The sequence below is a fragment of the Triticum aestivum genome, chromosome 5D (genome assembly GCF_018294505.1).
Source record: "Triticum aestivum cultivar Chinese Spring chromosome 5D, IWGSC CS RefSeq v2.1, whole genome shotgun sequence".
In the NCBI taxonomy this organism is placed as follows: Eukaryota; Viridiplantae; Streptophyta; class Magnoliopsida; order Poales; family Poaceae; genus Triticum; species Triticum aestivum.
In genome coordinates this window covers 32,832,857-32,850,394 of record NC_057808.1, presented here as the reverse complement: position 1 = coordinate 32,850,394, position 17,538 = coordinate 32,832,857, and positions in this window count along the sequence as shown.

Sequence of the window (17,538 nt, the reverse complement as noted above, 5' to 3'; positions counted from 1 at the left end):
GTTGTCGTCTCGCCAACTATTGCTTCTACAACTATCGCTAACGCATAGTGATAAAGTAAAGCAATTACATGGCGATTGCATTTCATACAATAAAGCGACAACCATAAGGCTCCTGCCAGTTGCCGATAACTTTTACAAAACATGATCATGTCATACAACAACATATATCACATCATGTCTTGACCATATCACATCACAACATGCCCTGCAAAAACAACTTAGACGTCCTCTACTTTGTTGTTGCAAGTTTTACGTGGCTGCTACGGGCTTCTAGTAAGAACCGTTCTTACCTGCACATCAAACCCACAACGATGTTTCGTCATGTTTGCTATTTTAACCTTCAACAAGGACCGGCCGTAGTCAAATTTGATTCAACTAAAGTTGGAGAAACAGACACCCGCCAGCCACCTTTATGCAAAACAAGTTGCATGTCTGTCGGTGGAACCGGTCTCATGAACATGGTCATGTAAGGTTGGCCCGGGCCGCTTCATCCAACAATACCGCCGAATCAAAATAAGATGTTGGTGGTAAGCAGTATGACTATGATCGCCACAACTCTATGTGTTCTACTCGTGCATATCATCTACGAATAGACCTGGCTCTGATGCCACTGATGGGGAACGTAGCATGCAATTTCAAAAAATTTCCTACGATCATGCAAGATCTATCTAGGAGATGCATCGCAATGAGAGGGGAAGAGTGTGTCCATGTACCCTCGTAGAACGAAAGCGGAAGCGTTAGTTTAACGCGGTTTATGACGTCCCTCGAACTCTTGATCCAGCAAAGTGTCGAGGGAGAGTTTCGTCAGCATGACGGCGTGGTGACGGTGATGGTGAAGTGATCCGCGCAGGGCTTCGCCTAAGCACTTCGACAATACGACCGGAGGAGTAAATGGTGGAGGGGGGCACCGCACACGGCTAAGAACAATTGATGTTCCTTTGAGGTGCCCCTGCCCCCGTATATAAAGGAGGGAGAGGGGAGGAGGCCGGCCTAGGGGCGTGCCAAGTGGGAGGAGTCCCACTTGGGCTCCTAGTCCAATTCGCCCCCTTCCTTTTTATTGGATGGGGAAAAGGGAAAGAGAGGGAGAAGGAGAAGGAAAGGGGGGCCGCGCCTCCCTCCTATGGACCATAGGGCCCATATCTTTGCCCGGGGGTTTTCGGTAACCCCCCGGTACTCTGATACGTACCCGATACATTCCGAAACACTTCCGGTGTCTGAATACTATCATCCAATATATCAATCTTTACCTCTAGACCATTTCGAGACTCCTCGTCATGTCCATGATCTCATCCGAGACTCTGAACAATCTCTAGTCACCAAAACACATAACTCATAATACAAATCGTCATCGAACGTTAAGCGTGCGGACCCTGCGGGTTTGAGAACTATGTAGACATGACCAAGACACATCTCCGGTCAATAACCAACAGCGGAACCTGGATGGTCATATTGGTTCCTACATATTCTACGAAGATCTTTATCGGTCAAACCACAATGACAACATACGTCATTCCCTTTGTCATCGGTATGTTACTTGCCTGAGATTCAATCGTCGATATCTTCATACCTAGTATCTCGTTACCGGCAAGTCTCTTTACTCGTTCCATAATGCATCATCCGGCAACTAACTCATTAGTCACATTGCTTGCAAGGCTTATTATGATGTGCATTACCGAGAGGGCCTAGAGATACCTCTCCAATACTCGGAGTGACAAATCCTAATCTCGAGCTATGCCAACCCAACAAACACCTTTGGAGATACTTGTAGAGCATCTTTGATAGAACACAAGGTATTCCTCCGGTATTCGGGAGTTGCATAATCTCATAGTCAAAGGAATATGTATAAATCATGAAGAAAACAATAGCAATAAAACATAACGGTCATTATGCTAAGCTAACAGATGGGTCTTGTCCATCACATCATTCTCCTAATGATGTGATCCCGTTCATCAAATGACGACACATGTCTATGGTTAGGAAACTTAACTATCTTTGATTAACGAGCTACTCTAGTAGAGGCTTAATAGGGACACTGTGTTTTGTCTATGTATCCACACATGTATCAAGTTTCCGGTTAATACAATTCTAGCATGAATAATAATGTGACGCCCGGATAGTTAAGCTACAGTAATTCTATGCTAATGATGCCACGTCATTTCGATTACTGTTGTAATCTCGTGTTAGTTCGAAACCGATTCAAATTCAAAATTCAAAGTCAAGCAAACATAAAAGTTTTCAAATATTAAAACTAAAATGTTCAATAAATAGTAGATAAATCAGAGGCTATGATAAAATTGTAAACAACATTATTGAAATTTGATAAGTGACTTAAACAACCTCAAACAGTCGATGAAAACATTGTTTAATAACCTTTTTATTAATACAAAATAAATATGAAATCATAATTAGCCCAAACTAGTTTTTGGTGGTAGGTTATATCGTGCTCTCATTTGTGGGCCAGCTCTCATATTTTACAAAATACATTTGATGCCCAAACAATTAGCCAAAGCAGAAAAAAAGAAAAAGAAAAGGTAAAACAAAAAAAACAAAAAAAGAGGAAAAGGAAACCCCCCTCACTGGGCCAGATGGCCTAGCTGGCCGGCCCAACCGGCCACCCCCACTCCCGCATAACCCCCACCCCGGTCAAACCCTAACCCGACCGCACACTCCCCCGCCCCCCCACTCACCCACGTCTCTCCCCCTCTCCTCTCGATCCATCTGGATAGGGGAGGGGCTCGATCTCGCCGCGCCGACCGCGTCGCGCATCGACCCCGCCGCCCCTGGATGCCGCCCGACGCCGACTGGATCTCGCCGGAGCTACCATGCCGGCCTGCCTCCTCGACTCATCCCCGCCGGACTGCCTCCCCGCCGCCCGGTCGTCTCCGACCTCCTCCCCGCGACCCCTTGCCCCGTTCCCTACAACCCGCGGTGAGGCCCCGGCCTCCTCTCTCCCTGCCCCGCAGCAGCCACCGCAAGCTGGCCTACCCTCGGCTCCTGCACCACCCCCTGGTGCTGCCCGCGCGCACACCTGCCGCTGCCGCAACGCTCCGCTGCCAGGCCCCGCCAGCCGCGACCCCCGTCCTCGCCCGCTCTGGCTACCTTGGCCGGCGACCTCCTCTGTCCCGGCCTGCGTCCATTGCCAGCCGGGCTGCGCCAGATCCTGGCACCCATCGCCCGCTGCCCGCACCCGCTGCCCGCACCCGCTAAGGCCCAATGGCCCTATGATAAAGGGGTCCCACCCCCAAAACGTTTTAAAAATAAGATATATGAAAAAGGAATTAATAATAATTAATTAATTAATTAATTACTCCCTCCGTTCCTAAATATTTGTCTTTCTAGACATTTCAAATAGACTATCACATACGGATGTATGTAGACATATTTTAGAGTGTTGATTCACTCATTTTGTTCTGTATGTAGTCACTTGTTGAAATATCTAGAAAGACAAATATTTAGGACGGAGGGAGTAGTTAATTAATTAACTTAATTAATTCGGATTAATTAACCTAATCACTTAGTTAACTAATTAATCATGATTAGTTAGTCTAGTCAATGACGAATGGGACCCACACGTCTGTTGACCCAGTCAACAGACAGTTGACTGCTGACATCATGCTGACGTCATAATTACATTTTCTAAATAAATTAATTCTGTTAATTCTAAAAATGAATTAAAACTTTAAAAATTAATATAAAATAATCTGTAACTCGGATGAAAATACTTTGTACATGAAAGTTTCTTAGAACGACGAGACGAATCCGAATACGTAGCCCGTTCGTCCGCCACACATCCCTAGCATAGCGAACATGCAACTTTCCCCCTCTGGTTCATCTGTCCGAAAACGCGAAACACCGGAGATACTCTCCCGGATGTTTCCCCCCTTCGCAGGTATCACCTCCTACTGCGTTAGCGCACACCTGGCACCGTTACTTGTCATGTCATGCATCGATATGCATATGTTTGCTTTATATTTATTGTTTCTTCCCCCCTTCTCTTGCTAGACACCGAGACCGACGCCGCTGCTACCCAGTACGACTACGGTGTTGACGACCCCTCCTTCTCGGCTGAGCTTCCAGGCAAGCCCCCCTTGATCACCAGATATCGCCTATTCCTTCTCTCTACTGCTTGCATTAGAGTAGTGTAGCATGTTACTGCTTTTGGTTAATCCTATTCTGCTGCATAGCCTGTCATTGTTGCTACAGTTGTTACCCTTACCTGCAATACTAAATGCTTAGTATAGGATGCTAGTATTCCATCAGTGGCCCTACACTCTTGTTCGTCTGCCATGCTATACTACTGAGCCGTGATCACTTTAGGAGGTGATCACGGGCATATGCTATATACTTTATACTGTTACATTACTTATGATACTGTTCGGAGATGGGGGCTGAAGGGGCAGGTGGCTCCATCCCGGTAGAGGTGGGCCTGGGTTCCCAACGGCCCCCGACTGTTACTTTGTGGCGGAGCGACAGGGCAGGTTGAGACCACCTAGGAGAGAGGTGGGCCTGGCCCTGGTCAGCGTTCGCAGATACTTCAATTAACACGCTTAACGAGATCTTGGTATTTGATCTAAGTTGGGTCGTTGACCTTATACGCACTAACCGCCACGTGGGACATGATATGGGCAACCGACGTCGTGGTATCAGCCGAAGCTCTTTTTGACATCAGCGACTGAGCGGCGCGTGCCGGATTGGACTGGAACGCCAGCTCTTGTATTAGGGAGTCTAGGTCTGCTTCCGGCCGCCCACACAACGTGCAGGTGTGCAATGGGCGATGGGCCCAGACCCCTGCGCCATAGGATTTAGACCGGCATGCTGACCTCTCTATTGAGCCTAGGTAGGGGCTGCGACGTGTGGATCTCCCGAGGCCGGACATGACCCAGGAAAGTGTACCCGACTAGAGGGATCGAGCGTGTCGGGTAATGTGGTGCACCCCTACAGGGAAGTTGATCTATTCGAATAGTCGTGTCCACGGTAACAGGCGACCCGGAGTTGTACCTTAACCTTATGACAACCAGAACCGGATACTTAATAAAACACACCCTTCCAAGTGCCAGATATAAGCCAGTGATCGCTCTCACACAGGGCGACGAGGGGAGGATCGCCGGGTAGGATTATGCTATGCGATGCTACTTGGTGAACTTACCATCTACTCTCTTCTACATGCTGCAAGATGGAGGCTGCCAGAAGCGTAGTCTTCGACATGACTAGCTATCCCCCTCTTATTCTGGCATTCTGCAGTTCAATCCGCCTATATTGCCCCTTTACACAGATACCCCTGCCTATGTAGTGTAGATCCTTGCTTGCGAGCACTTTGGATGAGTACTCACGGTTGCTTTTCTCCCTCTTTCCCCCCTTTCCATTCTACCTGGTTGTCGCAACCAGATGCTGGAGCCCAGGAGCCAGACGCCACCGTCGACGACGACTCCTACTACACCGGAGGTGCCTACTACTACGTGCAGGCCACTGGCGACGACCAGGAGTAGTTTAGGAGGATCCCAGGCAGGAGGCCTGCGCCTCTTTCGATCTGTATCCCAGTTTGTGCTAACCTTCTTAAGGAAAACTTGCTTAACTTATGTCTGTACTCAGATATTGTTGCTTCCGCTGACTCTTCTATGATCGAGCACTTGTATTCGAGCCCTCAAGGCCCCTGGCTTGTATTATGATGCTTGTATGACTTATTTTATTTTTAGAGTTGTGTTGTGATATCTTCCCGTGAGTCCCTGATCTTGATCGTACACGTTTGTGTGCATGATTAGTGTACGATTGAATCAGGGGCGTCACAAGTTGGTATCAGAGCCGACTGCCTGTAGGAATCCCCCTTCCACACTTCTTGGCCGAAGTCGAGTCTAGACATTACAAAACTTTTACTAATGTGGTTGTGAGTCTTACGGGCCCACGTCACCATTGGGTGGTATTAGGATCTTTTATTCCTCGTCTATACTCTGGGACTCTGATCTCTCTTCTATTCGGGATAAATGAATTTTGCTAACTCTAACATTAGGATCTCGTGATCACTTCCATCCGGAGAGCCCCTTATTACAGATGATCCCGTGCTGCGCCAGAGGATTCCGAAGATACTCTCCGATGTTTTCCAGAGACCCTTGTGTCCTTTGCCGTTGCAATCCCTACCACCGATAAACCGTTATGGATAACTACCTGCAATCGTTGTTCATACCTCCATCCCTAATTGATCTTGTTATTACAAGATTCCCTGAAACATTCCAATATCCCGGGAATCCATTATGCATGCTGCCTTGCAACTCCATTTCCGCTTTAATACATCTACAGATAATTCCTCACACTCATCGAGGATTTGTTCATTCCTAGTTGATCATGTGGTCCACAAGATACTTTGAAATACTATTCGGTCTTCCGATAATCCATTGCCAACTATTGTTCTGCAAATACTTGTCTTCTTGCATTATGGATACTTTCCATATGTCTAGCAATATTCACGAGCATCCTTTGTCACTGTCATTTTGAGTCTGTTGATTCAATATGTTGCGAATGCTCGCAATCCTCAACCAGATCCTAGAATTCGTCCTTCCGGCTCAGACGTCATTTTAAACATGAGCTAGATCTCGACCAATCAAAGTGCCTCGATTGTACCCCTAAGGCTATTCAACTTATCCATCCCTAATCAGAGCATTGCTTCTGATCCCTTGTCTTGGAATTCATAATTCCTTTGCGATTGAGCTTTGAATTAGTCAGTTGTTTCTATCATATGATCTCCTTGCATTCTTTCTTCTTCTGGTTGAGTACCGATGCTCACATCAGATCCCTTATGGACCACCAGATCCTTTGTTGGATTTTATCTGACAACGCCCTTCATATTCAATAACCTTTTGAGCCTTTCCTCGGATACATAATGCCTTTGGTAAATTGTATCCTCTACTTTCTCAACCATGCTCTGCCTTCGAGCTTGAGTTAATTACTCCTAAGGATTGTGGTATATGATTCTAAGATGCCCCGATGGGCTGAACCTACACCTTTTCTAATCTGTGTAAACCCGGAAACTTCTACAGATCATACTCTACTGGTGTTATGCCAGATAAAATTTCAACACTGCAACTTCGTCGAAAACAAGAAGTGAATGAAAGTTTATGCATTGGAAAAGTGGGAGTCGACCTTGAACTTTGTGTTCATGCCCATGGACACGATGTAGATCTTATCATGAAAGCTTCTCTTAATTTAATTATTCCCTGGGTATAAGTTCATCTTATATCTGGGATCTGGCCTTTGCAAGTGTGGTTCCGACCATGTTCTCCTTTAAATACCTTTTCTCGTGCAAGTTTAAGTACTTGTCTTTTGTAGATCATTTCATGTGTCCACCATCTACTCTGCTCTACCGTCGAGTATTACACTCTGGTATCTCGAGAATATCATGGAACTGCATAACTTCTTATGGGTTCTTCATCAACTGTTCTGATTCCAATTTTCCTGGGTTTTGGGTTGTCATCAACCGAGAACACCAAATAGTGAATCGAGTCTGCAATCTGATTCAATAACTCCAAGTAATTTTCATTGCTTACGAGTTTAATAATCCTTCAAGTCATCCCAAGCGTGATCGGCTATATCATTATCATGCTAAATTTTAACTGTGCTACCTGGTCCTTATTCCCGGAGCACAACTTTTGACGATGAGCCAAGCTTACGTTGATCTTCCTCGTCTTATCATTTCGCCTTGAACATCAAGCTTGATTCCGAGTATGTGTCGTATCCGTGGTTCCAATGACCCTTCGCTTCACCATTGCTTTTTCTTGATGTCGTCGCTGTTCGATTGCTTCTTCGTGAAATCTCTCGACAATTGTGTCGTGATCATCATCAACATTTTGAGCTCTTCCAGGATATCAATTGAATTCATGAAGAGAAATACCATCCTTGCCCTTGATGATTTGTATTATCATCAACCACTTTATCGCCTTCCGTTCAACACAAACTTGTTCGTGTTTCGTGTTATACCTTGAGATCCATGCTATCTAGCAATTGTTCTTCTTTACCTTGGAGTATTACCACCTTTTATGTCAGTAATGTCGTGAGAATTTCACCACCTCTTATGCACTCTTGGTACAAGTGATACTTCCTGCCATCTCCGATCATTCCTTGGTCCCCGTGTTGCTTCTAACCGGAAAACCGACAATTGAACTATGTCGTGCGACTTCAAAATTCTAGCAACCCTATTGCTTTGAAGTTAATGGTCGATATTTCATTCTTAGACCATTGGTTATTGAATCACCATTCTAACATTGATCATGCTACCTAAGCCCATATTTCGGGTGCACCTTTCGACCAATGTTTAATGGTGTATGTTTTCCTCGAGCATACCTCATTATATCATTTGATCTGACAAATGTTATCCCCTTGTTCACATAAGTGTGGAAATTCATCTTTTCAAAATCTCAATGAATTGTCGCTGAGTCAATCAGCCACCTCCTCACCTCTTCTTGATTTAATGATGAACTCTTGTTTCGGAACTCGCTCTCATAGTTCATTTCCCGAGAATCTTACATTCTCATCTTGTCAATTTGTGTTGCACCTTTTCTTCTCAGGCATCCTAAGTCGGAGGTATTCTGACACCAATCGGATCTGAACCTCGGTCAGATATGATGGTTGGAACATATTTTCAAGAGTTATAACATTGGTCTTGATATGACTCGGTAAGGTGATGTCATGCCTAGCACACCTGACCGGAGGACCTATTGTTATAGTTTCCTTTTTAGCAAGCTTAGCGATTCTTCCATGAGGAAATCATAAGACTTATTTTATAAGTTGTTCCTAATGAATCCTTTATGTATGCAAAGTCCGACCTTTGCTTGAAGACCATGTCAATGCTATCTCAAAGCATGTATGCGGTACTCCTATCATCGAAAAGAACATTTGAAGCACAGTGCTAAATTTTCCTTATCAGTTATCCAAACACCGTTGTATGGGTACATATCATGATTCTTCTTATCCATTTATCTGAATGGTCATGCCTTTGGTCTCGTGTCATGGATATCATTCTCTACTTGTCCTTGGTAAGGATATACCCTTGAAATATGTGTTTAAACACATTTTCCTTTCCGTTGTTCTGTTTAAACCTGATAATCACTTTTCCTTTCCATTTGTTTGTTTAAACCTTCTTGTGATCTATATAATATAAGTAGTAATATATCCCTGCTTATGTAAGCACCTCGTTGTACCACTTTGTCAGAAAGACCCTATTACTTTTGTTGATGACATTCCGGTAACCACCGATGGACGAGAACTTTGCCTACTGGTGTGACGCCCGGATAATCAAGCTACAGTAAACCTTTGCTAATGATGCCACGTCATCTCCATTACTCTTGCTAATCTCGTGTTAGTTCGAAACCGATTATAATTCAAAATTCAACATCAAGCAAACAATAAAAGTTTTCAAATATTAAAACTAAAATGTTCAATAAATAGTAGATAAATCAGAGGCTATGATAAAATTGTAAACAACATTATTGAAATTTGATAAGTGACTTAAACAACCTCAAACAGTGGATGAAAACATTATTTAATAACCTTTTATTAGTACAAAAGAAATATGAAATGATATTTACCCCAAACTAGTTTCTGGTGGTAGGATATATTGGGCTGTGATTTGTGGGCCAGCTCTCATATTTTACAAAACTCATTTGGTGCCCAAACAATTACCCAAAACAGAAAAGAAATAGAATAATAATAATAAAGAAAAAAGCAGAACAAACAAAAAAGGAAAAGAACCCCCCCCCCCCGCGCTGGGCCTCAGCCCAGCTGGCCATCCAACCAGGCCGGCCCACCTAACCCCTCCATAACCCCCACCGACGAAAACCCTAACCCGTGACCCGCACCCACTTCCCCCACTCCCTCGTCTCTCCCTCCCCCCGATCCAAATCGGATCGGGGCTGACCCCGTGGCCGTCGCCCGGTGCCGCCTCGTCCCTACGCCCCGTCGCCGGCCGGCGCGGCCCGTCTCCGCCGGCGCCTCCTCGTCTCCTCCCCACGCCGGACCTCCTCGACCTCCTCCCCGACGGCCTCACCAAGCCACGCTGCGCCCCGTCGCCGCTCGCCATCTCTGGTGCCACCTCGCCGGCGCCGCCTCCCCGCCGGACTGCGTCGTCCTTGCCCCCATCGCGCCGGACTACCCCATCCCCGCCTCTCCTTCGCCGGTCCTCCCCGTTCCTCACCGCCCTCTTCTCGTCAATGGGGGTGAGCTCCCCGTCGGGCCCCATCCGTCTCCCCCCTCCGAACGCTGCACCACACGCCGTCCCATCGCCACGCCCGCCGCGGACCTCTGGCCGTGAGCGGCTACGCCCAGCCGTGCCTCCACGCGCGCCCTGGCTGCTCTGTGCGTGCCTTGGCCATGTGCCTCGCCCGCCTGTGCGTCGGCGCTGCCGAGCCCGGACCTGTTCCGGCCGAACCCGTCGCCCCTCCCTCACCACGCCATGCCGCCCCGCTCCGGCCACTGTCGCCGGCGCCGGGCCATGCGCCGGCCCCCTTCACCCGCTGGCCGCAGCGCGCTGTCGTGCGGGCTGGCGCCCGTCACCCGGTTCCGCTCGACGGCCGAGAACCGCCACCCGCGAAACGTTATGGCCCCTGGCTGAATGACAAGTGGGACCCGCCCCAGAAAACGATCAAAAAATAAATAAAATAAATAATAATAAAAAGAATTAAAATTAATTAATTAATTAAGTTGCTTAATTAACTTAACTTTAGTTAACCTGCTAGTTAACTAATTAAACTATAATTAGGTAAATCAGTGTATGACAGAGGGGGCCCACTGGTCAGTTTGACCAGTCAACAGTCAAACTTTGACTGCTGACTGGGCTGCTGACTCAGCCCCCTGTCCCCACCAGTCAGCCCCATGTGTACACCTTTGGGTACACTTATGTGTACCCGTATCATTTAGCTAGTTAATTTTCGAATTAATAATAACCCCAAAAATTGATTAAAACTTCGAAAATTAATATAAAATAAACCGTAACTCGGATGGAAAAACTTTGTACATGAAAGTTGCTCAGAACGACGAGACGAATCCGGATACTCAACCCGTTCGTCCGCCACACATCCCTAGCATAGCAAACACGCAACTTTCCCCCTCCGGTTCATCTGTCCGAAAACGCGAAACACCGGGAATACTTTCCCGGATGTTTTCCCCCTTCGCCGGTATCACTTACTACTGCGTTAGGGCATACCTAGCACCGCGTATTGCCTCATTATGTTTTGTGATGCTTTGGTTGCTCTGTTATTTATTGTGTTCCCCCTCCGTTACTTCTTTCCGGTAGACCCCGAGACTGCCGGCGACCCTCGATCGACCACGGTGTTGACGACCCCTCATTCTCGGCTGAGCTTCCAGGCAAGCCCCCCCTTGATCACCAGATATCGCCTATTCTTCTCTATACTGCTTGCATTAGAGTAGTGTAGCATGTTACTGCTTTCCGTTAACCCTATCCTGATGCATAGCCTGTCATTGTTGCTACAGTTGTTACCCTTACCTGCTATCCTACTGCTTAGTATAGGATGCTAGTGTTCCATCAGTGGCCCTACACTCTTGTCCATCTGCCATGCTATACTACGGGGCCGTGATCACTTCGGGAGGTGATCACGGTTTATACTATATACTTTATATACATGACACATGTGGTGACTAAAGTCGGGTCGACTCATTGAGTACCGGCAAGTGATTCTGATGAGGGGGCTGAAAGGACAGGTGGCTCCATCCCGGTAGAGGTGGGCCTGGGTTCCTGACGGCCCCCGACTGTTACTTTGTGGCGGAGCGACATGGCAGGTTCAGACCACCTAGGAGAGAGGTGGGCCTGGCCCTAATCGGTGTTCGCGGATACTTAACACGCTTAACGAGATCTTGGTATTTGATCTGAGTCTGGCCATTTGGTCTATATGCACTAACCAACTACGTGGCAACAATTATGGGCACTCGACGTCGTGGTATCAGCCGAAGCTCTTCTTGACGTCAGCGACGGAGCGGTGCGCGCCGGATTGGACTGGAACGCCTGCTAGGCTAGGTCTGCTTCCGGCCGCGTACGCAACATGCAGGTGTGCAATGGGCGATGGGCCCAGACCCCTGCGCGCATAGGATTTAGACCATCGTGTTGACCTCTCTTTTGAGCCTAGGTGGGGCTGCGACGTGTCGATTTTCCGAGGCCGGGCATGACCCAGGAAAGTGTGTCCGGCCAAATGGGATCGAGCGTGTTGGGTTATGTGGTGCACCCCTGCAGGGAAGTTTATCTATTCGAATAGCCGTGTCCCTCGGTAAAAGGACGACCCGGAGTTGTACCTTGACCTTATGACAACTAGAACTGGATACTTAATAAAACACACCCTTCCAAGTGCCAGATATAACCCGGTGATCGCTCTCTAACAAGGCGACGAGGAGGGGATCGCCAGGTAGGTTTATGCTATGCGATGCTACTTGGTGAACTTACCATCTACTCTCTTCTACATGCTGTAAGATGGAGGTGGCCAGAAGCGTAGTCTTCGACAGGATTAGCTATCCCCCTCTTATTCCGGCATTCTGCAGTTCAGTCCACTAATATGGCCCTTTACACATATACCCATGCATATGTAGTGTAGCTCCTTGCTTGCGAGTACTTTGGATGAGTACTCACGGTTGCTTTTCTCCCTCTTTTCCCCTTTCTATACCTGGTTGTCGCAACCAGATGCTGGAGTCCAGGACCTAGAGATCCCGAGGATGATTCTACATGGAGTTCGGCTTCGAGGAGTAGTTAGGAGGTCCCAGGCAGGAGGCCTTGCCTTTTCGATCGTTGCTTCTTTTCTGCTAGCCTTCTTAAGGCAAACTTGTTTAACTTATGTCTGTACTCAGATATTGTTGCTTCCGCTGACTCGTCTATGATCGAGCACTTGTTTTTGAGCCCTCGAGGCCCCTGGCTTGTATTATGATGCTTGTATGACTTATTTATGTTGTAGAGTTGTGTTGTGATATCTTCCCATGAGACCCTGATATTGATCGTACACATTTGCGTGCATGATTGAATCGGGGGCGTCACAAGTTGGTATCAGAGCCGACTGCGTGTAGGAATCCCCCTTTCCAACTCCTTGGCCGAAGTCGAGTCTAGTCATTGGAAAAGTTTTTTTACTAACATGGCTGTGTGTCTTACGGGCCCACGTCGCCATTGGGTGGTACTAGGATCTTTTACTCCCCGACCTTTACCCTGGGACCCTGAGCTCTCTTCTATTCGGGTTAAATGATTTTGCTAAAAACAAAACTAACTTTAAGTTCTCGAAAATACTTTCTCCCGGAGAGCCCATCACTTCAGATGATCGCCTGATGCACTAGAAGATTCCGAAGTTACTCTACGATGTTCTCTCGAGTCTTTGTGACATCGCATTTGCGATTTCCTTCCAGCGCCAACCCCTATGAAAAGTACATACACTTGCCATTCATACAATCATTCCCCGTTGATCTTGTTATTACAAGCTATCCCGAAATACTCTCTGTTGTCCTGAGAATCATTTGAGCTTACTGCCTTGCAGTTCTTTACCACATGAATACCCCTACGGATAATTGCTCACACTTATCGAGTATCCGTTCATCCACAGTTGATTCCTGTATTTCCCAAAAGTCTTCGAAATACCATTCATTCTTCTAAAAATCCTTGACATCCTAATGCTCTTGAAATTCTTGCTTACTAGCATTATGATTAATCCCATTAGTCTGGTAATCTTATTGGCATCCTTTGTCAATATCATTTTGAGCCCATTGATTCAATATGTTGCGAATGCTCGCAATCCTCAATCATATCCTAGAATTCATTCTTTAGGCTCAGACGTCATTTTTTAACATGAGCTGGATCTCAACCAATCAAATTGCCATCAATTGTACCCCTAAGCCTACTCAACTTATCCATCCTTGATCAGAGTGTTTCGCTTCTGATCCCTTGATTTGAAGTACATAATTCCTTTGCATTTCAGCTTGGAATTAGTCAGTTGTTTCTATAGTCTGATCTCCTTGCATCCTTTCTTCCTCTGTTTGAGTACTGATGCTCACATCAGATCCCTTGAAGACCACCGGATCCTTTGTTGGATATTATCCGACAATATCCTGCATATTCAAAAACCTTGTGAGCAGTTCCATGGGTATATAATGCCTTTGGTAATTTGTATCCTCTGCTTTGATAATCATACTCTACTTTCGAGCTTCTATTATTTACTCCGAAGTTTGTGGTATATATTCCTAGATGCCCCGATGGGTTGAACCATTACCTTCCCTAATCGGTGCGAACCCGAAAGATTTCACGGGTCATACTTATCTGGTATTGTACCAGGTAAAACGTTCAACAACTAATGTCATTTTCGAAATACGAGAGGTGAATGGAAGGTTATGCATTGAGGAAGTGGGAGTCGACCTTGAACCTTTGTGTTCATGCCCATGGACACGATGTAGATCCTATCATGGGAACTTCTTGTAATAATAGCTATTTCCTTGATATAATATCCTTTGGTATCGGAGAATTGATCCTTTGCAATTGTGGTTCCGACCATGTTCTCCTTTAAATACCATTTCTCGTGCAAGTTTAAGCACTTGTCCTCTGCAGAGAAATACCCCCATCCAACCTCTACTTTGGTCTGTCATCGAGTATTACCCCCCTGGTATCTCGAGAATGCCAAGGAACTACTTAACTTCTTATGAGTTCTTCATCAACTAATATTCTTGCCGATTCCATTTTCCAACGGGTTCTGAGTTGTTAGAACCCCACAAGGACACCGATAAGTGAATCAATTCCGCACTCCGATTCAATAACTCTAAGTAATTTTTGTTTCTTATGAGTTTAATAATCCTTCAAGTCATTCCTAGCCTGCTCGACTATGTCATTATCGTGTCGATTTTAACCGTACTACCTGGACCTTTCCAGCGCACAAATTTCGACAGTGAGCTAATCTTGTGTCGATCTTCCTCGTCATATCACTTCTCGTTGAACAACAAACTTGATTTCGAGTTTGTGTCCTACCCGTGGTTCCAATAACCTTTCGCTTTCATCAGTCCTTTGACTTGATGTCATCGTCGATCAATTACATCTTCTTGAAAACCTCTCGACAAATTTGTCGTGATCATTGTCAACAATTTGACTTCTTCCAAATTGTGTGTTGAAATTCAGGATGAGAAATACCATCCTTGCCCCTCGATGAATTGTGTTATCATCGACAACATTCTTGCCTCCCCCCAACACTAACTTGTTCATATTTTGTGTTGTATCTTGATTTCCCTGCTATCCAACTTATGTTATTTTCTACCGTGGAGTATTACCATCCTTGATGTCAAGAATGTCGTGAGCATTACTCCACCTCTTAAGAATTCTTGGTACAGTGATACTTCTCGCCATCACCATTCTTTCTTGGTCCCCGTGTTTTTTCTAAACGAAATATCGACAAATTGTCTGTGATGTGTACATTCTAAACTTCTAGCAACCCTATTGCTTTGAAGTTATTGGGCTATATTTTCATTCTACGTCTATGGCTTAATGAATCATCATTCGAACATTGATCGTGCTACCTAGCCCATATTTCGGGTGCACAGTTCAACCAATGTTTAACTGTGTATGTTTTCCTCGAGCATACATCATTAAGTCATTCGATCTAGTTAATGTTATCTCCTTGTTCACATAGTTGTGGAAATCCATCTTTTGGAAAAGTCAATGGATTGTCGCTGAGTCAATCAGTCACCTCCTCACCTCTCCTTGATTTAATGATGAACCCTTGTTCAGAAATCGCTTCCATAGTTGATCTCCCGAGAATCTTCGATGGCGTTTCGACAATTTGTGTTGCACCTTTCTTCTCAGGCATCCTGAGTCTGAGTTATCCTGACACTAATGAGATCTGAATCTCGGTCAGATATGATGGTTGGAACATATTTCCAAGAGTTATAACATTGGTCTATTTATGACCCGGTAAGGTGATGTCATGCCTAACACACCTCGCTGGAGGACCTATTGTTATAAGTTTTCCTTTTTAGCAAGGTTAGATATTCTTCCATGAGGAAATTGTAAGACTTACTCTATAAGTTGTTCCTGATGGATCCTTTGTGTATCCATGGCCTGATCTTACCTATTGACCATGTAAATGCTATCTCGAAGCATGTCTGTGGTACTCCGATCTTCAATAAAAACATTTGAAGCACAATGCTAAATTTCGTTATCAATTATTCAAACACCGTTGTTTGGGTAATGTCATGAACTTCCTGTTCCCTAACCTAAATGGTTCTCTTCTAACCATTTTCCTTGGGAAGGATATACCCCTCAAATATGTGTTTAAATACATTTTCCTTTCCATTGTTCTGTTTAATCTGATAATCATATTTTCCTTTCCATTGGTTGGTTTAACGTTTCTGGTGATCATTATGATCTAAGCAGTATTAATTCCCTGCTTGCGCAAACACCTCGGTGTACAACTCTGTCAGCAAGACCCTGTTACTATTGTTGGTGACATTCCGGTAACCACTGATGGACGAGAACCTTGCCTATTAGTCCACCTCGTTTCAACGAGCAGGAAAATGATTCTCTTCGTCCCTCGCCCTTGGTACCGACGATGTTGCTGACATATAACTGACAGGCTACCCTCTGACATGCCTTCCTATCATGATCGTGCAAGATGTCACCACCCTTCCTACTTTTAACCCACATGGTGGACCCATAACTCACAGTTCCACAGGATCGAAACCTGACTTTCCTGTACACCCCCTGTTCCCAAGGTTGTTCCTCGCGCGTGGCCATGCATGTAATTCACGAGCCACCTTCTGAGAGATCATCAATTCTGGTATAAGACACCATACTTATTCCCGTTGCTTTGAACCCCTTCCACGCCCTGTAACAGGCATCGAAAGATTGCCTGCTCGCTCAAAACTTCCCTTGATACCTCCTTACTTTTCTCTCGATAATTTCTTAAGTATTAATTCGAGAGATACTTTCTGCCACATTGCCTGAGATGTCTAACAGATAGTCAACCTTGTAAAGTTCTTCCGAAGCTACCCCTTATCCTTTTTGTAAGTATGAAAGAAATTCCTGAAGGAAGGATGACGACTTCATCAAGATGACCTAAAGCAGGGAAATGAAGACATCAATGTAATAGATCGACCTCTTCGAGAAGAGCAACCAAAAACGAGAAGATCCGTTAGAATTTCGTAACCAGAACTTTCCCCCTTACTCCACCTCTTAAATCTCGGGACGAGATTTCTTGTAGTGGAGGAGAATTGTGACGCCCGGATAATCAAGCTATAGTAAACCTTTGCTAATGATGCCACATCATCTCGATTACCGTTGCTAATCTCGTGTTAGTTCGAAACTGATTATAATTCAAAATTCAAAATCAAGCAAATAATAAAAGTTTTCAAATATTAAAACTAAAATGTTCAATAAATAGTAGATAAATCAGAGGCTATGATAAAATTGTAAACAACATTATTGAAATTTGATAAGTGACTTAAACAACCTCAAACAGTGGATGAAAACATTATTTAATAACCTTCTATTAATACAAAAGAAATATGAAATGATATTTACCCCAAACTAGTTTTTGG